The sequence below is a fragment of the Lissotriton vulgaris genome, chromosome 1_1 (assembly GCF_964263255.1).
Source record: "Lissotriton vulgaris chromosome 1_1, aLisVul1.2, whole genome shotgun sequence".
Taxonomy (NCBI): Eukaryota; Metazoa; Chordata; class Amphibia; order Caudata; family Salamandridae; genus Lissotriton; species Lissotriton vulgaris.
This window is the reverse complement of record NC_141685.1, coordinates 681,883,823-681,910,728: the sequence shown is the minus strand read 5'-3', so window position 1 is coordinate 681,910,728 and position 26,906 is coordinate 681,883,823.

The following is a 26,906-nucleotide window of genomic DNA, read 5'->3' as shown; positions in this document are numbered from 1 at the left end:
GGCCATCATCCCAGAATATCTAATTTATTATTATTGGCATTCAATGACATTGACTGCAGAGTATCAACTAATACACAAGTTTTTTAGATAAATATATATATATATGTAAATGTATTCAAAAGAAGATTTCTCCACATAAGAAAAATCGGAAGGACACATTGGAGATTCACAGAAGAATGCGTTTATTGAAGCACTGTCGGCATGACGCGTTTTGGCTACTGCCTTATTCATATGCCTTTGCTCCAGTAACTTGCATCAGTCCGTTTTTAAATAGCAATCCTGCCCCTATTAGTGGGAGCCCAGCTGAGTCAGGTTGTTTGAAACGTCTCCGCAGTCCATCCGGGCGGACTGCATATCCCATACTGCACCATCTTGGCTGAACGGGAACATGTTTTCAGATGACTCTTTAAATCTCATGGTGAGTGCCGGTTATTTAAAAATTTCGTAAATGCGTGCTAATTCCATCTCCTGGTGTCACTATTAAAATAACTCCTATGCTGGGTCCCCTTTATGCCTTACCGCATCTGTCCAATTCACGCCGTACCAGAGACTCCTCTATAGTGAGCTGGTCTCTAACTGTAATCACAGACCGTGTTTGCTCACAGCAGTACATGGCGCTCCTTGGATGCAGGGGCCAAAGTTGGTCCAATCCCTTGGCAAAAAACAAAGTGGAGCAAAAGATCTTGCAAATGTAAATGTATATATACTATTCTTAATTCCACATCAACTCTCCTTGACAGTATGTACTTTGTCATGGTAAGTAACTATGGATTTTAACTTAAATGCATATACTTACGTTGCCAACTTCTTGGTAGTTGATACTTTTCAACCAATATTGTTGCTGCTTGATATGAAAAAAAACTTAATATTGTATCGGGGTAGTACCATGAGGTAAGCACAAGTTTTTTCTGCATGCCATCTATGATTTTTCTTGTTGCATTGAGAAAGTAGATAACTGGATGCAATAAAATGTGAAGTCTATACCCTGGAAATAACAGTGAGGTTCCTGCACCTGGAGCAAGACTATGCAGGTTTAGAAGATATAGTTTGCCTACCGGGAGAAGAGCAGGATAGATTCCAAACTGTCAATACCCATACAAGCAGCAAAGGTTCTAAAAGTTGAAATTCAAATTGTACTGAACTGTTTTTGATCCAACCAAAACTGAAATAGGAAGTTGTGTCTGACAAATATGCTCTTTGGGCCAAACTCAAAAATAATTTGCTATAAGTGTGATTTCTCTTGTAGTAATCCTGAATTCTCAGAGGGAGTCAGATGTGAATTTAGCGCATTCCTGAATTTAGCAGTAATCCAGGAGGACATCAATAGTACGTTACAAAATATTTGTGAATCATACCTATTTGTTTATATGTGTTCCTTATCCTTACTAGCCCTAGCCAGAGAGACTTTCTTGTAATTTACTTTTGGAATAATCAAACAATTGAATTTCAGAAATAAACTAGAAGTTTTCTTTATTTACTCAGTTGTAGGCCAGGAGTACTACAAGCATAAGTATTACCGACTGACAGCAGAGTTCTACTGACTTACTTCTGGAATAAACCAGGTTTAATTCAGGCATCACTGCTTTCTTTTGGAAACCAGGAAAATTGAAAAAGTAAGTCACACCAAATCCCAGCAAAATATCTCTGAAACTGTCCTTCTGCATTTTACAAAGTAAACATGGGAAACATAGCTGATAATTGTACTACAATGTATACTACTGGTACCAATAATAATAACAACTACACAATTACAAAACTAATAATGATAATAATAACAAAACAACGACAGCCCTAAAAATAATAATAGTAATAACAACAGCAATCTTAATAACAGCAATAATAATGATAACAATATTACCAATAATAATAATGATGATAATTACAGGGATAAATCATAGCCTTTATCTTCCAACATGCCAATGGATGCCAATAGGAACAATGAAAAATGATATTGTGCACAGAGAGATGAAAACAGAAGCTGTGAGCAATGTATACCACGAAACACTACAAAGGCAAAGCTCTGATGTGTAAACAATGAATGTTTAATCAGTTTCAGAAGGGACAACGGGCTTAGGGGCATACAGAAGCTGGAAAGAGGACAATGGTTATTTAGTAAGGTAATCAATGGACAGATAATTATCAGAGAAGAGGAACTAAACTAAACTTCACAATTAATTTCTAATGACAGAGCAAGATGATGAACTCATTCAATTGCGTTGGAAAAAGAGCCAGTACAAAGCAAAAACAAAATATTTCCTTACCTGTAAGTAGAAGAAAATATCTGACTCAAAATGGCATAAAAAAACAAAAAAACAAAATAAAATCTGTCCAGCAACAGTGTGCAGATGAAAAAAGATATATCAGACTAAGGGCCTGATTATGATCTTAGCCGATGGTATACTCTGTCACTAACGTGACGTATATCCCATTCGCCATACCACATGTTCCATAGGATATAACAGCATTATAATATGGCAGACAGGATATCTGCCACATTTGCAGCAGAGTAACCCTGTCCATCAACATCATAATGCTGCCCTGAATTTTTGTTTGTGTATAATAAATGAGCTCACATGTCTTGATTAACTAAGCACAAGTTATTTTATGTTCACATTATCTATAAATATCAATCCGTTCCTCTGGCAATTTTGATATCCATGCTTTATTCACTGCTGGTGTTACTTCGAACAATTCAAAGTTAGTTGTGGGCCATGGCAGAGTATGAAGGAAGCCTGTGTACTTCAAAGGGTAAACAACTAGAAGCTTGTCCAACTTCAAAGGAAGGCCCAGATATAAATGTTGGACCTCAGACACCAACTCTTTAATGGTATTCTGGAAATGTGGAGGCTCTGTCAGGAAGCGCGACTGCTGTGCCGTTAAATGACTGCCACTCTGCTGGACTATTTCCCTGTTAGTATAGTGCCTTGTTGGACTGTTGACTTGCTGGATTGCTGACCTGCTGCCCTCCTGCCTGAGTAAGAGGGATTTGGACCTGCACCTGAACTCAAGACTTCCAAAGTGACACTAAGGACTAGTCTGATGGCCTCCTCTTCAGAGCCACAGGGACATAACAGGATCACAACCACCTGCATCAGCACCTAGATCCAGTTGGAGCAAGCCCCCGATGACCCTCATTTCTGGTGTGACCTCTGAGAGGCTGAATTTAGGTTTTTGGGCTCTTCCTGACCCCAAATGAGCCAGTTGGTCCCAAAACGTTGCTGCTCGTATAGTCTGCCAAACCAAAGTTCCATCAATCCGACTCATTGTCCCACAGCTTCGACCGATTGTGGAGAGCGCCACCGCAAAGTTCCAGCCTGCCCACTCGAGATGCTAAAAAGATGTTTGTGCTAAAGCGACGACCGTCCACGACGGCAGGCCTTTTGTTCATGCTACATTGACGATCATCCGCAATGCTTCTCTCCTCCCTATGGCACCCTCCACCACGAAAGGGACTCTTTGTATTGGACTGAGAAGGTAACCATTCATCGGAATTGGCTTAGTCCCTGTGTAGCCGTGAGTGATGCATTGGAGTTTTTGGCACTATTTTCACATCAATCTCTAAAATTGCAGGATTTCAGTTCTACTGTTTGGGGTTGCGTCATTTGAGTCTTGATATATTTATTACATTTACCTCTATTTTTTGAAATTGGTTTGGGGGTTTTCTTGTGTTGTATTTCTGCTTGATTACTGTGTGAAGTGCTGCATAAATGCTTTACAAGTTGCCTCTAAGTTAGGCCTGGCTGCGCTGTGCCAAGCTATCAGAGGATTGAGCACAGATTAATGTGGGGTTTTCTTGTGCCTCACCCTGAAAAAACTTTTGCTTCCTGCTTGAGAAGGGTTTCATCCCTCTCAAGTGATCAAAATGTTCCCAAATTGTAAAAAAACAAGCTAGACCTTGGTTCCTTAGATATCATTTGTTTATACCTCAAGGTCTCATAAGGCACCTTCTGTGAATCTTTATAACATTTATAATCATTCACTTCCCAGTAACAAAGAATCCTCTACTTTAATCATACTTGAATGTCAGCTATACGGCACCATAGACAGGCCATTGTATATTTTAGCTGGTGAAATCAATGTTACTTTTAAACTCCTACAGTCCAAAACCAATCCCATACCAGCTATCTAAATAGCTTCTCTGACACTCACACATGGCTTTGTGCATGTTATGGACGTTGATGGGGAAATACGGACAATGGGAACCACAGGAAAGATGTACATCAACTTCAACCATCATTTATAGGCTACATGAGACACTAGGCCATATGTATAAAAGCATTTTAGAATTGGGCTGTTACCGACTGCAAACATGTTTTTCCGTATGTGCAGAGCACAAATTGTGATTCGGCAATATGTTGCCAATTTGCAATTTGTCTTTAGCAATTCAGTATTTGGAAGAGGCGTGTTTCCAAATACTGACTTGCGGTGCTATGTATGAATGTATGTTTTGCGACTGAATTAAGATTGCAAAAATATTTTTTTTACCAACACCTCAAGGGTGGTGGTAAACATTTGCAAATGGGAAGGGGTCTAGATGGGACCCCTTCTCCATTGTAAATGTTGATACAAATATTTTTTTTAAGCAGGTAGTGGTCCAAAAGACTCTTAAAACCTGAAACTTTTATTTTTTCAAATGCATCCACTTTTTCTTTCAGGAAAACGGGCGAACTTTAAAGATTGCTTTATTAAAAAGGAATCACAGACAAGGTGGTCTTCTGACCTCAGCAGGGCACCATCCCTGTGGTGCAGCAATTCCTACTGGATCGCAGATTGTGGCCTACCTTATTAATATTCATGAGGTAGGTCTATTGCAATCCCATTAGAAATTGCTACTACTAACTTGCACATGTTGATACATTGTGATTTCCTAATTGCAATTCGAAAAGAATCAGCATTAGGAACTCGCAATGCCTACATTCTGTACATATGCACCAGTGATTGAAGGAAACCAGAGAGCTGCCTCAAATCTGGAATTGATTCTTGATTTGACCAGTACCTTGAGAAACAATTGTGATGAACTGTATCTGGACTGTATTAATCTAATATTCAAAACCGTTCAAGACACTCATACAAGCAAATAAAAATGTCATTCTAATGCAACACTCTAAAGCAGCTGCATGGTAATCTTTCATGGCTTTACCAAATTTCATAAATAAATAAACGAATAAACATTCATGAATAATAAATAAATACACACATTCATTTAGAAATGGAGCAGCCATAGGAGGCTTCAGGAAACACATTTCCAGGAAAATGTCATTAAATAGGCAGACAAGGTCCCAAAATTAGAAATTGTGCCCATGTTATGACAAAAAAATGTGTAACTAAAACTGTTGCAAGGGATAAGAATCTTCTGCAGCAGGAGATGGAAGCATCACAGACAGCTACATTAAGTATCACCATGAATATCCAAATAATATGGGAACAGATTAAATGTTGGTGGAGAGGGAACTGTTTTAATATACAAGTAGAACTACAGAGAGACCCCGCCTTACCTCTTCATTTTGTCTTCTATTATTTATGAAAATTACAATACTGGCGACTATTTGGCTGTGCAGCTAGCAGTTCAGCCAACTCCCCTTTCAGTACGCTCTGCTTCAGTAATGCTCCTTTAGTTCCAGTTCATAGAGTGTCTCAAGGTTCTTACCTTATCACACGCTGAAACACTCACCTTCTTCAAAGTGTGTTCTGGATTTGTTCACACAGTCACACACACACAGATTGAAAATAACAGTTCTGCATAAATCTTTTACCCTCCCACTTTTGCATGCATTTTAATGTCACAAATTTGATGTTTAAGATTTTACAGCAATTATTGTGTACATGCTTAGGCACATTTGCCTACAGTTCTGGTATGTTCATGTGAGTAGTTTATATTTCTTTCCATTCCTTTTTTGAGTAAAATTTCCATCAAACCATAGTACTTGATTTAGAATATTGCATATGTTAAACAGCATTTGGAAATCTCTCTCCAACCTTAAGGAGTATTAGTTTCTAATAGCCAGGTTGTGTTGTACACAGGTATGATGGTTGCAGCAAGTATGAATCTACCTTCTTCTCTTTTTATAATGAAATTGTGGAATCACAGATTAATTGGAAAGATTGGAGAAAGTTGTTTGAATCCTATCTAATACCAACTGGACGGGAAAGATTCACTACTGTATGCAAATAACACATATTCCTGCATCATTGAAGAGTACGAGGTCATAAAATATATGAAACACTCCCAGAATCAGAGAGAGGAAGAAGATGAACAGGATGTTTATAGTGTAACTCCTTTAAAATTTGAAATTCATTTTGGGGTCAAAGTAAATGTAGTTCTAGTAAGGCACACATTTTTCAGTTGGGTACAAGGCAAACGGGAATCCATTACTAATTATGTTGCAGTATTGAGAACGTTAACACATTTATGTGATTTGGGGAATCTTACGGATTCACTTATAAAAGACCAGTTAGTAAGATGTACTAGCAATACTTGCATACAGGAAATGTTATTGACCCAAAACATTGTATTAAGGGAGGCTATTGATTTAGCACAGTCTGTACAGCATACAGCAAAATGTATTAAGGAAATGCAAACATCTGGTGATATAGTGGCCAATGCACAAGAGAACAAGGCAGACAATGATGTTTATAAGGTTAGAAATAAATATGTAAATATAAATAAAGTAGTGAAAGAGGAAAGTAGGTTGAAATGTTTCAGATGTGGTAGCAGTAACCATCTGGCAAATAATTTACAGTGGCCAGCCCGTGATGTTTTGTGCAAGAAGTGTAATAGAAGGGGACATTTTGCCAGAGTGTGCAGGGAAGGGGAAAATGTTTAAGTTAAATGTATTAAAAGTGATAAACCACATGTGCCAATGTATGTTTTCCAAGTTAGCGACAAAGAAAAGAAACAAAACCTAATCACCCCAAATGTAAAATATTTCTCTACAACAATCCAGCAATGATGTTTGCAACTTGATGTTATCATGTTACCATGTTAAAGCAGGCAGATATGGAGAAAGTATCTGGTGGTCTGAATTTTATGTTGGAGAAGCCAGATATCTCCCCAGAGGAGTATACAAAAGAAGTCCTACCTATGGTGGGTATGATAAGAAAGCATGTGGGTTTTAAAGGCAGATCCACAGTGGGTAAAATATATATAGTTAAAAAGGTGCACACTCATTAGGATGGCAACATCAAAAAGACTTAGGATCATAATAATAAGGATCAAGTACTTCTAATAGACAGATGTATTGGTGTGTTAGATTTTTGTAAAGAATATCCTGACTTTTTTGCTGATAAACCTGGACAATTACATGATTTCCAACACAAGATGAAATTGAGAGTGGGAGCTAAACCCACAGTGCACAAACCATGTCCTGTACCCTACATGATGAGAGATCCTCTGGAACAAATGTGAACAAATAGTGCGAGATGGGAGTCCTACAACCTATAGAATCTTCCAAATGTTTAGCTCCCATAGTTATAGCTTCTAAGCAAGTGGGGAAGGTATTCGTTTATGTGTGGACTTACGCAGCTTAAATGAGAACATTTGGTTGGAAAGACATCCTCCTTCCACACATAAATGAAATGTTAACACTATGGGAGAGCTTAAATATTTCAGTGTCATTGATTTATCCATGGCTTACATCAAGTAGAACTCCATTCGGAGTCTAGATCTTTAACAGCATTTACTACACCTTTGAGGGCTTATATGTTTTCAAAGGATGCCATTTGGACTTGCATCTGTAGCTGCAGTCTTTCAGAAGATAATGCATCAGGTTTTAAAAGAAGCAGATAATACGGTTTGCTTTCAGGACAACATAATGGCCTATGGTTCCTCTACTGAAGAGCATGACAAAACTTTGTACATGGTATTCAAGAGGTTAATGGATTCAGGGTTAACAGTGAAACAAAACAAATTCCAAATTAGAGTCACCTCAGTTGACTATTTAGATCACACAATATCTAAGGAAGTTTCAGACAAAAAACAGTTTGATTCAGGCAGTAATAGAGGCTCCGTACCCCAAGAGCAAGGATGAATTAAATCCTTTATGGGTTTGATTGACTATATTGCAAAATATGAAAGTATTTTTGTGACAAGTGTGAGTGTCTACAAGATCTATTAAAAAAAACAAAGAGTTTTTGTGCAAATTAAAGTCTAATGACTAATTGATCAAATAAAAGAAATAATAATTAATTGACCTGCGTTAGGAACATTTGATCCTTGGACAAAAAGTTCAACTGACAACAGATACATCGAATAAATGTCGGTGTGCAACATTATCTCATAAAGGTGAAGGAGGAGAAAAGATAATAGCATTTGCATCTCGTTGTCTAACCAAAGCAGAATGCAACTATTCTGTCATTGAAAGAGAGGCTCTAGTCTGTTTTTGAGCCATAAAACATTTCAAGTTTCACTTATGGGGAATAAAATGTACTATACGTTCAGATCACAAATCTCTTACTTTCATGTTCTCCATAAAAAAGGGGCAGAATATAGGGCCTGATTCACAGAATGAACTTAAGACTCAATCCTAAACTTACTACTATTTTGCTATTCACAGAATGCACTTACTACTTTTGGCATTCACAGAATGCACTTTCTACTTTTGGTATTCACAGAATGAACTTACTACTTTTGGTATTCACAGAATGAACTTACTACTTTTGGTATTCACAGAAGTTAGGATTTTGTCTTAAGTCTGTCTTAAGTCTGTCTTAAGTTTGTCTTAAGTCTGTCTTAAGTCTGTCTTAAGACAAACTTAAGACAAAATCCTAACTTCTGTGAATACCAAAAGTAGTAAGTTCATTCTGTGAATGCCAAAAGTAGTAAGTGCATTCTGTGAATGCCAAAAGTAGTAAGTGCATTCTGTGAATACCAAAATAGTAGTACATTTAGGATTGAGTCTTAAGTTCATTCTGTGAATCGGGCCCATTGTACCTCTCTCATATTCAAATGGATACTTGGCCTGGAAAAATTCTGCTTTAAACTAGAGTACTTACCAGGAGGTGAAAATAAATTTGCTGACTACATCTCTAGAGCACCTCTAGAACAAGAAGCACATAAAAAAATGTTAGACAGTCCCCATTTGTCCATACAATTGCCAGTGCTATCTAAGGTTGAATGAGAAGAGTGCATGAGGAAATAGGAAAACGTAACTTGACTTAAAGACATGATCATAAAGGCTGGCCCAACAAGTGCAGTGAAGTGAAAGAAGAATTGAAAGGTTACTGGGAAATAATGCATGAACTAAACATTCTGGAGAGAAAAGCTTGCTATAATGGGAAAATAATACCACCTGAAGAACTAAAATACAAAATAATTGATCTGGCCCATGAGGGATACCTAGGCATGAGTATCACACAAAATAAAGTGAGAAATAGTTTCTGGTTCCCCAAAATAGACTCGCTAGTGGAACAGAAAGTAAACGATTGCATTAGTTGTGCAGAAAGCGACAAAAACCAAAATCTTACGTACAGCTCCCTTATCCCCTCTAGAAATGCCCATGGAGCACTGTAATAAGCTAGCCCTGGATATAATTAGGCCCACAGAAGGGGTGGGAGCTCAAAAAAGATTCATGATAGTATCAATAGATTATAATTCCCATTGGATAATTTTTAGGCTAGTCCATCGCACAACAAATACCATACTAATCAAATTCTTAAGAGATGCCTTTAGCAGCGAAGGTATACACTCCACTATAGATACAGAAAATGGGGTCCAATTTACATCCCAAGAAATGAAGGGGTTCCAGCAAAACCTTGATATAAAACATGAGAAAACTGCTTTGTACTGTCCCCATGCCAATGAGGTAATGGAGAGAACTAATAGTAGGATTAAAGAACATATTCAACTGGCTACAGTCAAAGGGCACGATGTAGAAAAATACTTTTGTGACTGTATTTGGTTATATCACACTTCACCTAATCTCTTCACAGGTGTTTCACCATTTGTATATATCAAAGGGAGAGAACCTGGCACCAAATGGAACCCCTCATTTCTGGGTGGATGAAAACAAGTGGCCAAATCCCATGATAAAGTGCATCAATATCAAGTCCGATATAAAATCTGGTATGACCAAAAACATAGGGTGAAAGAACACAATTTGAGAAAAGGTGTTGGGTGCAAGTAAGAAAGAAAACCAAAGAACATCAAAATAAAGTAAATATTATCCTCCTTATCGAATAGTCAAAATGTACCACCATATGGTACAGGTAGACAATGGACAAGAATGGAGTTCAGACAAAATTGTGGGACACAAGCGCAATTATATTTACTGCATGCTTGTTCCTCTAATCCATCCCTACTAAGGAAGTGAGATGTCTTGTAATTAATAAGTAGAATTATATCTCAGGTCATCTTACATCATCCTGTGTGAGCCTCATGTTATTGATTGTTACCTCCTCTCCTTTTCCTTTGTTATTCATGGAATGTTCCAAAGGAGCCTGCCTTAGAATGTTCCGACAAATGACAGTTCTGACAGTTATGGAGAGCAGATGACTGGAATAAAGAAGACTCTAACCTAACCTCTTCAATTTGTCTTATATAATTTATGAAAGTACAATAGGAACTTTGTTGGAACTGCAATGGTGTTCCCTTGCTGACGTTGAGGTATGCCCCCTTGCTTTAGGATCGGGTGGACAATAAGTTTGAGGATGGTAAAGATGGAGTGCAAACACCCCCGAAGGCCAGATCGACTTAGGGGCCGAATAGGTTTGACTATCATCTGCCCACCTAATGTAGATGGGCCGTCATAAAGCCACTTTTCAATGCCTAACACTGCCAGGGAAAACATGGAAGCAAGCAGCATTGAAAATTGCTCAATAACTGCTCGCCATGGCAAGATACTACTATGCCAAAAGGGGCTTTAATTTTTTTACTCTGAAAAATACAATCATTCTTTTTGAAAATAAAAAACAATTGTAAGATTGCTGTGGGATCCATCAATTGACAGAACTGCCCATCAAACTTACAATGCAGTGACAGGAATCAATGTGACAGTGGTTCCTGCCAATGCTGGAAATGTCAGCTGGCCAAAACACATTTCTAAATTTGGCAGGCGGATCCTTCGTCAGGGTGACTGAGAAATGTACTACTTCATTCTGGTGGAGAAACAAGCCACCAAAAAAGATTTAAATCAGGCCCATTAATACAATAGTGAGAGGTAGAAGAGGTGGTTCAAACAACAAGGATTTCCCTAACCTTCATCGGAACATTGGAATTCTGAGAACTCCATTTGAAGACAATGAAGTAGCTTGGGTTAATAATGGCTGGTATAAGCCCGGAGCCCCTACTTTCCACTGTTTCTCTGCATGTTTCTCACTTTTTAACATGCATTCGGTGTGAGACTGTTCATTAAGTCATCAATCTTTATACAGATATCCTTTGAATACAATCACTTGTTGATCATAAATTATATAATGAATTTTCTCTTACCCAGAAGTGGACAGGTAATACGATCTTGAACACTGCTTAGACACTACCTGAAATTTCACATTGACGTTCGACTGCAACTCTGCTTAACAAAGAATAGAGTTCAATTCTAGAGCACTTTTATCTCAGGATTTCTTACAATTGATTCCTACTTGAGCACGAGAATAATTTAAGGCGAATAGCATGTTAGCGCCTGTGATCTGCTGAATTTTATATTATTGTGTCTTGAGTATGAAAGAGTTACAAATCTGTTAAATGGGACACTTTGAGGACTTTAGAACACTAAACAAAAGCGGTACACATATGCAGAACCTAGGGGCATATTACCAAGCAATAGCGATAATTATCGCTATTGCTTGGTTAGAGACAAAACATTACCGCTGACCTGTGGCGATTTTTTGTCGCAAATAAACCTTGGTATTACCAAGGTTTATCGCAAATGCGATAAAAAACGGCCGCAATGCATGAATATCGCTGAAAAGTCCGCGATATTCATGCATTACCGAGCTAATGCTCTTAGCCATGTTATCCACCTCCCATTGGATAACACGGCTAAGAACTGCTCAGGGCAGGTGTTGGCTTTTGGAGATATTCTCGCTTAGCGCGAATATCTCCAAAAGTTGGTAATAGGAGATAGCGATGTTAGCTACTGTTTCCAGTCGCTAACATCTTGGCATGCCCACTTTGCATGTCATTAGTGATAAATATCACTGACATGCAAAGCGGGGCCCAAGATGGGCGCTATCTCCTACTAGCTGTCGCTAACTGGTGTTAGCGACAGCTAGGTAATAGGGAGATAATTTTATCTCCGCTTTCTTGGCTTTTAAAGCCAAAAAAGCGGAGATAAACCCCCTTGATAATATGCCCCCTAGACACTAATTCAAGCTTTGGAAATCTGCAAAATCTCTTCACAAATAATGCGCTGAGGTAAGATGCTACCAGCGGCTCACAAACTTCATTTGAAGTGAACTGTTTCTCGTTGGAGCATGGGCAATGCTCTCTTTGTCAATCTCATGCCGAGAAACACTAGAACGCTCACCCTGAACTAAAGAATGCGCATCTTTTCCTAGAATCTTTTTTGTAGAATCTTTTAGAATTCACAGACACTTTCTTATTGCTTTTGTAGAAGCAAAATGATGTCTTCTCCAATGAGGATATTTGACTGCCCTTTTAAGACGATAACATCTCTGGATTTGACAATTCAATGTAAAGGCACTGGCCACGGTTTTCCTGACAGTACCTTCCTCCAAAAGGGTCTCCCCATATTTTTGTTTCTTTGGATGAATTTTATGGAAATTCTTTATCAATCTATGCGCATGAATATGGGAGGATGGTTCCCAAGACCTCTCTTCATGCCCAAAACCTTCCGACTCAACCAGATAATACAATTTATTCCGAGAAATATTTGAGTCTAAGATTCTGTTAATTTCAAACTCTTCTTCTGACTCTACTCTAATAGGTAAGGGTGATTTCTTCAATCTTACGTTTGGAGGGTTCTTTTTCAAAAGGGATACATGAAAAAAGGGAATGGATCTTAATTTGTTTTGGAAGCTGTAACTTAACTACCACTGGACTGATTATTTTCTTGATTCTGAATGGACCAATAAATCGAGTTTGAAATTTGTGATTTCCTTTCAATCTATGATATGGAGTGGACACCCAGAATTGGTCTCCCTCAAAATATACTGGACCTGATCTCCTCTTCTTATCTGCATGTCTTTTATATAATTCTTTTGCCCATAACTTATTGTCTTGTGCCTTTTTATAAGCCTCTTGTTAGTTTCCACTATCTCTTTAACTGCAGGAACTGATTCATCTTTTTCCCTAGCTGAGATGTCTTCCTGTATTTAAATAAAATGGGGTATAACCAGTGAAATCATGCACTGCATTGTTATAGGCAAACTCTGCAATCCAAGGCAGGTCTGACCAATTACCCTCATGTTCTAACAAATAGAGTCTCAAATACTGTTCCAATTCTTGGTTTATCCTCTCAGTTTGTCCATCTGCTTCTGGGTGGCAACTGATGGAGAACTGTGTATCTATTCCTAAATTGTGCATGAATTTCTTCCAAAATGTAGACACTAACTGGACCCTCTACCAGAGATAATGACCTGTGGTACACCATGTGAGTTAACTATGTGTTGGTTAAACAATTGAACTAACTGAGAGGAAATGGGAATGCCTTTCAACTGAACAAAATTACTCATCTTAGAAAAAAATCAACAAAAACCAAAATGGTATTGTACCCCATACTGATTGGGAGATCCACAATTAAACCCATCGACATGGTGTGCTAAGGATGAGGTGCATTTGGTAAAGGCTGGAATAACCCCTGGAGTGCTTGCCTACTGGGTTTCCCTTTAATGCATAGCTTGCAGGTTGATTCATACTGTCTTATGAGAGCAGCCATGTCAGGCCAACAAAAGTGCAGCATCACCAAATCTATGGTCTTTTTTACACCTTTATGATCCGCCATAGGATCATCATTACACCTCGTTAAAGCCTTCTCCTGAAGCCTATTTGTAGGTAAGTATAGAGCATTCTCGAAGTAAGGAAGGCCATTCTTAATCTTTTGTCTAAAATCTTCTTTTGGCAATCCTCCACATCCTTTGTTGGATAGACTTCTTGTATTTCTTTTGTGTAATCAGCAAACTGGGTGTGGCAAACTATCTTATCTGAAGGAACAATGGGTTTTTCTTGAGGAGCCTACGCATTTTCAGACAAATATAATCATGACAGGGCATCTGCTTTTCCATTCTTAACTCCAGGCTTGTATGTTATTACAAAGTTAAAATCTGCGAAGTATAATGACCACAAGTTGTCAAGGAGTAGGTGTATTGGCAGTCTTCAAGAATTGAAGATTGTGGGGATCAGTAAATACTGTCACCACATGTTTTTATCCAAGCAAGTAATGTCTCCAATCTTGAAATGCATCCTTTACAGCCAGCAGCTCCTTATCCACAATGGAATAATTCGCCTTGGGTGCTGACAACTTCCGGGATCGAATAGCTACTGAATGCAGTTGACCTGTCTGTTTGTCAGCACTGCTCCGGTTGCAAAATCTGAAGCATCGGTATTGACATAAAAGGCCTGCTCTGGATCAGGATGCATCCAAATAGGAACTGTGGTGAATGCTCCCTTCAAAAAACAAAAGGTTAGTTCCGCATCTTCTGACAATAACAATTTTAAGCCTTTCTTCAGCAATTGAGTAATGGGGCTGACCTTAGCAGAAAAATTGGGTATAAACCGTCTGTAAAAATTGGCAAACCCGATAAAGCTTTGGATTTATTTCACATTCTTAGTAGTGGACCAATTCTTGATGACTTCCACTTTAACGGATCCATTGCCACTCCTTCTGCAGACAGGACAAATCCCAGAAATTCCACTTGATTTGTGTGAAAGGAGCATGTTTCTAATTTCACATAGAGATGCTTTTCTAGGAACTTTTGTAAGATTGCTCTGACGTGTTCCACGTGGTCCTCCATGTTCTCAGAAAAGCTCAAGATATCATCTATGTATACTACTGCCACTCGATCCAAAAATTCTTGCAGGACATCGTTCACTAGATGCTGAAAGGCTGAAGGAGCATTACACAAACCATACAGCATACCACGGTATTCAAAGAGGCTGTATTTGGTTCAGAAGGCAGTCTTCCACTCATCGCCTTCAGCAAGTCTTACTAAGTAATATGCTCCCCTCAAGTCTAACTTGGTGTAAACCTTCGCTTCTTTCATCTGATCAACAATTGTAAAATTAAAGGCAAAGGATACCAATTCTTTACTGTAACCTGACTCAAGGCTCTGTAGTCTATGCAAGCGCGAAGACTCCCATTCTTCTTTGGAATAAAAAATAGTGGAGATGATACTGAGGATTGAGAGGGTCGAATAAACCCATTCTTCTGATAATCGTCCAAATATGTCTGGAGGTACTGGTTTTCTGCCTCTGTAAGTACATAGCTCCTGGTTCTAATTCAATTTTACAGTCATACTCTTGATGGGGTGTAAGTTTCTCTGAATTCCTCTTGTCAAAGACACTGGCCAAGTCTGTATACCCAATAATTTTCTGTATCACATTCTTCAGATACAAGTTCAAATTTCAAAGGCATTTGGCATAATATTAATGTCCTTCTTTTGACCAGAAGCTGGTGTAAAAAACCACATTCTCATCCTAATCTTCTTCAATATTTTTAATATTCTGTTTCAGTACAATATGTTTCCTGTAAAAAAGCAATGCAAATATCTGACCAGGAGAGATGTGAAAGTACCTTCTGACTCTCAAATTGAACCATATTACATGAAGATAAAAATCATCATGACAAAAACAAAATAGCAATTTGCAAAGAAAATAAAAAACAGAAAGCATGTAGGTGGATAAAAAATTAGGAAAAAATAAAATATAATGAGGAAGTAGCCAGCAGCAATCAAAATATAAGAAGATATAGAAAAAGTAAACTTACAAACCACAAAAACATAGATCAAAGATAGCATCCTTGGTCTGAACAATATACACAAAAGTAAAATAATTGTCCCTGTCAAAATCTATGTTATACAGTCTGCAGAGCATTACATCCATAAAATATTTGAAGATCAAACAGGCTCCAAAGAAAAGGACTCTATATAACACTAAGATTTCGACTGAGACAGAGCCATATAAGAATAAGAAAGTTTCTGCAGATATTTCCTAGGTTTAAATGAATATTCAAAAGAACAAGTAGAATTATCATGAATTATTTTACAAAAGAAAAGATGCTGAATGCTATTTTACATCCCATTCTGCTTGCTCTTAGGAAGGAGTTGGGTCCACCACTCACATGCATTTCAAGATTGTGGCCCAAAACAAAAGTGAACACATTAGTATTTTTAGCCTCAATTTATCTGCAGGTCAAGTCCTTTGGTCGATGTCTATGTGCTTCCAGCTTTTGCAGAAGCCAATTTGTTAATTTCCGTATGGCATCTTTCAAAATGTCTCACAATTGTCTCTAGGAGGGATGATGAGCTTTGAATTATATATGTAACAGTCAAAATATTTTAAACTAATACATTTTTCTTCTAATGTACTCCTTCATGAATTGAGTTTTTCGCTTTTGAATTTAAGAAAATGTAAATTCATAAACCTGGAATTTCAGAAGTGGTAACTCCCACAACACTGTGGGAATACAAGAAAGCCTGTTTTAATTATCCTCAACACTTTTATTCTGTGACAGCAATATTGCAACTACAAAAATTCATAACTTAGGGCTTGATTTAGAGTTTGGCAAATCACAAACATGATAGGTATTATTTTCACTATGTTACAAGTATCATTGAATATAATGCACTTTTAATACAGCAGACCGTACAGCCATCAAATTTGTGCCAGAGTGTCCAATCCATGATCTCTAAATTAGGCACTTAATATGCAACAATAATATACTAAAGACAGCTATGATTTATATCCATCAGCCAGTAGATACTAGGCCTAAACTTTCAGATTACCTTTTATGAGAATGTGATATTCAACATTATTTTGATATTGAACTTTGCGAAAAGATATGGCTCAAGTTATTTAAAACTTCTAAATCTGCTACTTTTACCCAGTCATTATTTTTATTTATAAAAGATTACTTTTTACTCCTTTACAAATCAGTTAAACTTACACTTCTGTTTCTTATGCTGATCTTGTTTGAACAATGAGAGAACATTCCTATATATGTTAAGCTATTGTAAATATGTTCATTTTGGAAATTAGTATAGTCTAGATGTATTAAGATATTCTACATTAATGTTCCACTGTCTTTCTGCAATATGTTCTTGATTCAGTTTTTTGGGCTATCTTCTTCTCTTTCTCTCTTTATTTTCCTCTTTTGTCTCTTTCTACTTTCCTTTAGCTTTCTTTTGAATTTAAAAAAATGCTATATTTATTATTTTGCTAGTGCTACTGAGGTATTTATAAAAGTCATGTAATATATCTATCTTGCACTTTGATTTATGTATTCTGTTCCAGATTACCTCAGTACAAATGAAATACAAAAATGATCTGCTAAGGATCATTGGCCAAAGAAGGGAAGTGTTCTTGTCCTTGCTGGTGGAAGTGCACATCTCTCTGCTTAATAGAAGCCATGGATATAAAGGAGTGAATGGATGGGTAATTGACACAATAGTCAAAACTGTTGAGTAAGAAATCCTTTAAGACATTGGGTATTTGTTGAGGAGGTGAGAACCCTTCTCAAGCAACAGCCATAATCCTTGTGAGGATGAACCAGAAAAGTCTTATTTTAACCTACGCCTAACCCTCTGGTTGCTTAGCATAAAAACAGTCAGGCTTAACTTAGAGGCAAAGTGTGAAAGTATTTATGCAGCACACATAATTTTAAAAAATCCAGTAAATGTTAATTAATAAAAAGAGACCAGAGTGACATAAATCCAAACAGTAGAGCCGGAGATATGCAATTTCAAGGTATTAGGCAGATAAAGCTCTAAAAACACAAAAACCCAATACCAATCATCTGGCTGTGCTAAACCAGGAGAAAGATACAGGGATCAGGTTAGGCTCCCTGAAAAAGACACCCTCTCAAAGTCTGGTACAAAGAGTTTTGACCAGAGATAGCAGTGCGAATGGTCATCGCTGTGAGGCAAAGAACAAGCCTGGTGCAAGGATCCTGTCAGGCATCGCATTTGGTCAGTGCTGGACCTTCATGTTGGTGGTGGATATATGATGTTACAACGCGGACTTTTACTCCGCATACTGTTACAACGCGGTTTTTACAACGCGGGTCATGTAACAACGCATGTATTTACAACGCATTTTTTTACAACGCAGGTACCTTTACAACGCAGACCATTACAACGTAAGTATTGGTAAGTATATATTAATAAGAATAATATAATATTAACTTAATTTTAAAAGTATAATTTAATGTAGTTTTAAATAATTTAATTTCCGTAAATTAATTTAAATTTAAATTAATGTTACTTTATTTTTACCCTGTACCCCTGTACCCCAAAAACTCAAAACTGACCCTCAACCCCAAAAAAAATGCAAAGTAATTTAATTTAATTTTTTTGCTATTAAATAATTTAAATTTAAATTAAATTTAATTTATTTTTACCCTGTACCCCAAAAACTAAAAACTGACCCTGAACCCTAAAAATACCCCTTTACCCAAAAACTAAAAACTGACCCTGAACCCTAAAAATACCCCTTTACCCTAAAACCCAAAACTGACCCTGAACCCTAAAAATACCCCTTTACCCTAAAACCCAAAACTGACCCTGAACCCTAAAAATACCCCTTTACCCTAAAACCCAAAACTGACCCTGAACCCTAAAAATACCCCTTTACCCTAAAACCCAAAACTGACCCTGAACCCTAAAAATACCCCTTTACCCTAAAACCCAAAACTGACCCTGAACCCTTTACCCTTTACCCTAAAACCCAAAACTGACCCTAAACCCTAAAAATACCCCTTTACCCTAAAACCCAAAACTGACCCTAAACCCTAAAAAACCCCTTTACCCTAAAACCCAAAACTGACCCTGAACCCTAAAAATACCCCTTTACCCTAAAACCCAAAACTGACCCTAAACCCTAAAAATACCCCTTTACCCTAAAACCCAAAACTGACCCTGAACCCTAAAAATACCCCTTTACCCTAAAACCCAAAACTGACCCTGAACCCTAAAAATACCCCTTTACCCTAAAACCCAAAACTGACCCTGAACCCTAAAAATACCCCTTTACCCTAAAACCCAAAACTGACCCTGAACCCTAAAAATACCCCTTTACCCTAAAACCCAAAACTGACCCTAACCCCTAAAAATACCCCTTAACCCTAAAACCCAAAACTGACCCTAACCCCTAAAAATACCCCTTAACCCTAAAACCCAAAACTGACCCTAACCCCTAAAAATACCCCTTAACCCTAAAACCCAAAACTGACCCTAACCCCTAAAAATACCCCTTAACCCCAAACATATAACATTTAAAAAATAACTATATACTTACCAATACTTAAGTTGTAATGGTATGCGTTGTAAAGGTACCTGCGTTGTAAAAAAATGCGTTGTAAAAACATGAGTTGTAACAGTATCCGCGTTGTAATGGATGCGTTGTAACAGTAGTGCGTTGTAAAAAATGCGTTGTAACAAGTAAACACCGCAGGTGGTCACTGTGGGCTTTCGGTGCTGTAGCACGGAGTGTAGATCTTGAGTTGCTGGTCATCACTGGCATTCGCAGTAGCACAAACAATCAGGTTCACTGAAGCTTTGCATTGGCAGCAGTTGTTGGATTCAGAGCCTCAGCACAAACAGGTGTATTCACGGTTGCGAAGAGCCCAAGACCTCAGAATGTATTGTTGAAGAGTGCAGTCTGATACCAGCAAACAGACCAGAAGCTGGGAGGGAACCTCTTGGGGATCAGTAATCCACTCTAGAAGAAGCCAGCAGGTCACGGCAGGTCCAGTTGTGACAGGTCATTTGCTGTGAGGCCTGTAAAGCTTGTTGCACCTCTTTAGCTCAGAGCAGGAGGTCATCCAACTGGGATGAAGGGAGCAGGTTCAAGTCCTTATCAGAGATCTGGGTAAGCCTCAGGTAGCAGGGCAGTCCTTTGGGTAACAAAGCAGGCATCAAGCAGCATGGCTGTCGTCTGAGTAACAAGGCAGTCCCTATTCTGTAGTGTCCACAGGTCCCGAAGTTTACTAAAGAGTCATTCTGAGAGTTCAATATTTATATAGGCACAACTGGTTCAGGAACAATCTTTCCTTCCCCAGTCCAGTCTCCAGGAAGTCTTGGGTGGGTAGTGACTAGTATAAGGTTGTTGGACTTGGCCCTTTTTGCAGGGTCATCCCTAAACATTTTGCCTTCCTCCTCTCTTTTTGCTGACTTTGTGTTGGTGGTTTTACGACTCTGGGTGCTTTAACACTGGTTAGCAGTGCAGAGTGTGTGCGCTCTCTGCCCTCCATAGGCTAACATTGGGAACTCCCCCCTTATTGGATAATTCCTAAATGAGACAAAATAAGTATGTTATGTTTTGTATGTGTGGAATGGGAATGATAAATGCTGTGCAATGGTGTGCACAGATTTACTTTTAATATTTTAGAAGAGCCACTTTTAGAAGTTGGCATTTCTGTGTGCTGTGTGCCTGCCTGCATGTCTGTTTCTGGAAGTGACCCGGGCTGGTGAGGAGTAGGTGGCGCCAGGGAGGTAGGGTCAGGCTGAATGGGAGGTCTGCAACTAGAGTAGTGGGTGGAGGAATCCCTGTCCCTGACTAGGTCAGTTCCTGCCCTGTACAAGGTTATCTCCTCCCCTACTAACATCCCTCCCAGTGCCAGTTGGGACTGGAACTTCCAAGACCCTTCCAGAAGCCCCGACCCCAGACCCTTCCAGAAACCTCTACCTCCTTCCAGACGCAGGGCAGGGAGGTGTATAAATACAGGGGCTGTGAGCCCATGAGGTGTGCTGGTGCTGATGTGATGGGGAGACTCTGCCAGGAGGAACCGCTGCAGGACCCAGCTGCTGCTCCTGAGGGTCCCTGCGTGCTGGCCTGCCTGGCTTTGCCAAGGACTCTTTGTTTCTACTGGGCTTGAAAGAGACTATGCTGGAGGAAAGGCTGCTATGCCAGGAGGATTGCCACCTTGTTGAGTTTGATTGTTCTCCAGGACGGGTACTCTTTATGGCTGTGCTGCCCTGCTGCCTGTAGATCTTGCCCCACATTGCCCCTTCTTTCCTGACTTCTAGCGCCTTGTGAGCACTATATTTTATTTCCCCGGGCGAAGAGAGAAGCTGGTATTCTGCAGCGATGTGCTGCCAGAGTCCTACAAGGGAATCACGGCATGTGGGATTCCCCCTGTGCTGCCAGTCATCGAGCGAGAGTCCACCTCACATTTGTATCCTGGTTATTGCCACCTCTATATGTTCATGGGTGCCCACCCCGCGCTATACTTTAACTAAGGAGGCAGCCTACCCCTCATTGCCCCAAGAGGAGATTTACTGCCGCTAGCCTGGGAGCCGCAAAATGGACAGCGAGGGCTTCCCCGTGACATCGAGGACACCCGCGCTGTGATTGGCGCCTGAGGGAGAGGAAAACCAATAGTGAAGGGCCTGCGCCTAACTGTGGGTGGGGCGCTTAGAGGAAGGCGGCGGGAAGTGAAGACCAGGGCTCCCGTGATACTGAGGGACCCCCATGACTGCCAAGAAGCCAGGCGGGAGCCTACCCCGCGCTGGCACATCGCCCAGAGGACACTGGAGACTTGGCTCCGTAGGTGGGGGCTCCCCATGAGCAGAGGGGAGCCCTGTGGGTGTGCCTTGTTCGCTGGCCGCCGGAGAGAGGAGCAGTGCAGCGGCTGGAGTCAGGCGAGTTCGAGCCTGGTCATCAGCGGGGCTCCCGTGATTGGAGAGAGTCCCGCATTCTGTCCGCCTTGACATTGCAGCACCAGAGAGTCAGCTGTGACTTCACCGGCCCAGCCCCCAAGGAGTGGTGAGTGGGGCTGGGCTCTGGCAGTTGGGAGGTGGGGGCCGCCTTCCATGTGTTGTGGGGCCAATGTTTGGGAAACTGCACAGCAGCGCCGCAGTTGCGGGCCGCTGCACCGTGTTGGTGATAATTTTAATTTAGAGCCCCAGGGAGTGGGGCTCCAATGTGCCTGTGTAATTTTTGGGCTGCACAACGCTGCCACATTTGTGGGCCACTGCACCGCTGTGGGACATTTGGGGATAATTGAGTTGAGTCCCTGTGGGGCTCTTAGGGCACCGTGAGTGCCGTGATAACATCCACAGCTGCCCCACGGACAGTGGGCAGCTGCATCGTGTGTGGCATTTCATCTAGGTCCGAGTCCCAGTGGGGCGCCAACGGACCAGCGCTGACTTCGCTTCACACAACTGCACAACTGGACAGTGGGCAGTTGCAATGTTGGGCAGAATTTTGTTAGTAGAGCCCAGGCGCAAGAGTGCCACCGGCTAATTTACACCGTGGATGGCAATTAAACTGTAAGCAGTCTTTCCTCAGGTTTTGCACTGCTAATACAATGCCTATTTATGCTCTGCCTAATTAATGAGATGATCAGGATCGGTGCCTAAAGATATGCTTTTAGACCACTTATGATGCCCTGATGGATGCATAATGCACATATGGCTGATGTTTTCCCCTAATGCTTACACTGAGGGTTTTATGTATGAGGTGCCTGATCTAATGGGTCTGAGGCCTAATGAGAATACATAATGTGTTTCTATGCCTAATGCTAACATGGTTTAGGCCCACCCTAATATGGTTATGCATAATGTCTTTTTACCCTAATGGTGTTGCATTTATGCTATAAGGAGGCCTAATGTCAGGGTATAATGTTCTAGGAGTATGCCCACTAACGTGATTTTACCTCATGTTGATATGATGTAAGTTTATGATCTTGCCAGTAGGTACTTAGCATTCTATGTTGATGAGTTGTACCTTTGTGATGGTTCTGGCAGCGACCCGATTTGCGCTGCCTTCTACATAATCCCCTGTAAATAATGTCCTGGTGCCTGTAGACACAGTGTATATGTCTGTAATTATAATGTGTTTTTATAATACAAAGGCTATATTTATATAACCTTGTGTGGAGTCTCTTTTGTAGTGTGCCTAGTGTGTCGCCCCTGGGTGTGTGTGTTGCGCAAATGCTTTACACATTGCCTCTGGGATAGGCCTGACTGCTCGTGCCAAGCTACCAAGGGGGTGAGCAGGGGTTATACTCAGGGTGTACTTCCCTCGCCCGGACTAGACCGGGGGTTCCTGCCTGGCTCTGGCATGTGCCCTAGCCTACCGGGAATCTCTGTTTCTAACACAGGTTGTTTGTTTGTGTATGTGGAAAGTCCTTAGAAATGTAAGTGGGACATGGAAGCATCCTGCGGATAGCCCACCCTCCCTGCTCCTGTTACCCATTGTCTCACTCTCTGGCAGAAATACAAAATCCCGTACAGCAGGGTCAATCAAAGTCATGTGGCCCAGGATACTAGCAGCAGGCACCAAACGGTTAGGGCGAAAAAATTTCAACTTTCTACAGGTGGCATTTTTAGAATTGGTCCTGGAGGATTTATTTCAACTTGATCATATTCTTTATGTCAGTTCAATGATCCAATTACATCTACAGAGCTTTCATGTATAAGAACCAATGATGTATGTTTACAAAAATATTTATTTTTATGAAAATTCTATTAATAATACATCATATCTATTTTACATCATCAAAATCCAAATAACATCATATTTGAAACAGCAATACAAAGGAAAAGACTGAACTGTACAATCACTCAATTTTCAGGATCTGAAGGAGCACAAAGATCTTCCTAACTATATAGGTACAAGACGTATAAGTCCATTAGATCTATTTTGTCACAATATAATTATGAAAGAAAGGCTCCAAATACCATCAGGTGCTATTTAATGTGGTTAGTGAGGATAAAATGTCCACGTTTTGGTCTCATATGGCATCTCAGCTCCGCAAGCCTATCTTCAGGACCCAGTGTTGAAACGGAATAAATCCTATTAGAACTTGTAACTCAGTTAGGTCCACATCTAACCAAGGGCTACATGGATGCCCTGTAAATCACAACATGAGTGCCACAGGTGATTTTACACGAACCAGGAACTATTGTTTGAATACCCTAGATAATGTATCCAACAATGCTGGTCCAGAATTGTCGGACCTGTTAAAACGATGATTGAAATATTAGTTGACTGGATCTAACTGGGGAGGATGTCCCATTAGGATTTATTCTGTTTCAACACTGTTAAATAGATATAATGTATTATTAATTACATTTTCATAAACATATACATTTGTGAAAACATCATACGTCCTTGAAACGTATACATGAATGTTCTGTTGATGTTATTGAATTATTGGACCAAAATAAAGAATATGATCAGGTTAAAATAAATCCTCCAGGAACATATTCCTTTGTAACTTACAGTACGCAGAACCTTTGGAGTATAATGGATTGCTCTGTTGTGTTAAACATTTTCAGAATTGTGGCATAAAATCATAATTTACTTTTAAAAAGGATATTAAATTACAATTTATAAGAGTCAAAACATACTATTCCTACTTGTTCCGAGCTAGCACTACATTGGCCATGCAGTTGTGAAAAAAGAATTTATGAGTTTTTCACTACCAGTTCACGTAAAACTTAGCAAACACATCTTCTACATTTTATGCACCCTCCCCTTCGGCCCTTTAGGGCTATCTTTGGGGTGACTTATATCTGATAAACATGAAGGTTTTGTAAGTTTTAAATGCCAGTATAAAACTGCACTACAGTCTATAATGGCAGCCCTCCGACATGTTTTAAAGTACTACATAAGTGAGTGACACAATGACTGCTGCAGGCCCACTAGTGGCAAATAAGTTAAATGCCTTGATCCAAGCAGTATCATATACAATGGACTTATAACTACATTAGATATGCTAGTTGGGTGTAAGCCAATTAAACCATGTTTTAAAGAGAGAGCACAAGTACTTTAACAGTGGTTAGCAGTGGTAAAGTGCATAGACTCAGAATGCCAACAAAAACGAAATTCAAAAAACGGAAGGGTAAAGGCAATATGTATGGGGGAAGACCAAATCAAAGATGTCAGACCAACAAATCCTCATCCTTATAACCTATTCAACGCCTTCCATCACTTATAAAAACTTGTGCAGGTGAAGGATATTTTTTGCTAACCACTCTATTCCATTCCCCATTTGTAAACACCTAAGCAAAGATATACAAACAGGTTTTTGCTACTTTTCAAATGCAAACTTAATGCAAAGTGATTAGGTAGGATTTTCTATCCAACGCAAACCAGGATTTGCATTGGATACTAACCCAAACAAATGCAAAGTTGAACAGTGTGCTGTCATGAGGTGTTTTGTGTCAACGGGGAGTTCTATCAGTAGTGCACAGGCGCTCCCATTCAGCCACCCATGGGTTTTTACTCAAATCATCATAGACTGGGATTTGCACCCATATACTACACTTCCTTAAGGCAGGTGCAATAAGGAGAAAAAAAAATGTCTCCTCATTTTCCTCACTTAACATCTGTGTTGCATTGTACAGCACACAACAAACTTGGAAAAGTCTGGATTTGCTTCACTTGTCACATAATAAGGCACCTGCTGCATCATTTGTTAAGAAAAACTTCTTTTGAACAAACAGATCAACAGCAAATAAAAAATGACCCACATCTTGACAAGTGAATTTGTGCAGTGACAGATCCATTACAAAAGTTAGTATGTCACATTGCAGTTGCTGATTTTTGTATTCATGTGTTGAACATGGACTAACGAGGTCAAATATTTTCCCAGACAGAAAATAGCAAAATATTGCTGCCTCAGAATGTGCCATGTTATGCACCATAATTTACATGTTATTTCCATCTTATTTAGCCAATCAAGCCACATAATACAGTTCTCCGTCTAATTCCAGTGGCCATGTCGATACAGCAACTGTATGCAAAACACAACTGTCACTGGTACTCATTTTCTTTCATATCTGACAAATGTGCACAGTTCCTGGAATAGGGACAAAGATAAGCTATGGCCCTGTATAGTGCTTCCTTCTTTCTTCAATACTAATACTATGTTTGTCAGATATGCGCAGCTAGCAAGACTTCAATAGAAAATTGTTATTAGCGAAAGATCATGGATGAAAATATTCTTTCAAGGGAGGGCTTGTTTCGTGAGATATAACCTATAGCGAAGTGACATTTTAATCATACTTTTAAAACAAATGTATGATGTTACAACGCATTCACTTACAATGCAGTTTTTACATCGCAACATCCACTACAATGCATTCCATTACATCGCATGACACTACATCGCATTTTTAAAAACTACCTTTGCAATGCAGAGTGCGTGGGCTCTCTGCTTCCATTACATCGCCTACTACCTTTACAACGCATACTATTACAACGCATACCCCTAGATTACATTTAAGGTATGTATTGGACAGTATAGGGGTAAGAAAATACTATTCTAACTCCAGGGGTGCAACAGTAGGGTAAGTGTTGGATAGTGTAGGGGTAAAAATGACTATTCTAACTCCAGGGGGTGCAACAGTAGGGTAAATGTTGGATAGTGTAGGGGTTAAAAATTACTATTCTAACTCCAATGGTATGCATTGTAATGGTATGCCTTGTAATGCCTGCGTTGTAGTGACATGCAATGTAGTGTCATGCTTTATAATAGCATGCGTTGTAATGCCTGCTTTGTAGTGTCATGCATTGTAAAGGATGTTACGATGTAATGCATGCGTTGTAAGTGTAGTGCGATGTAATGGTTGCGTTGTAAAGGTTGTTTCCCTTTTAAAACATGATGGAAATGCAAAAAGTCTCAGCTGTGTCTTGCAAGCTTTGATTGTTTATGGTGGTCTTTGCCATAGATGTGTAGCTCATAACAATTTGAGTGTGAACATGCCCAAGGACACATTTACAGATTGTGCACAGTGAGTGCCACCTGACAAAATGTAACTGTATATTCACATGTTCCACCTGTCAG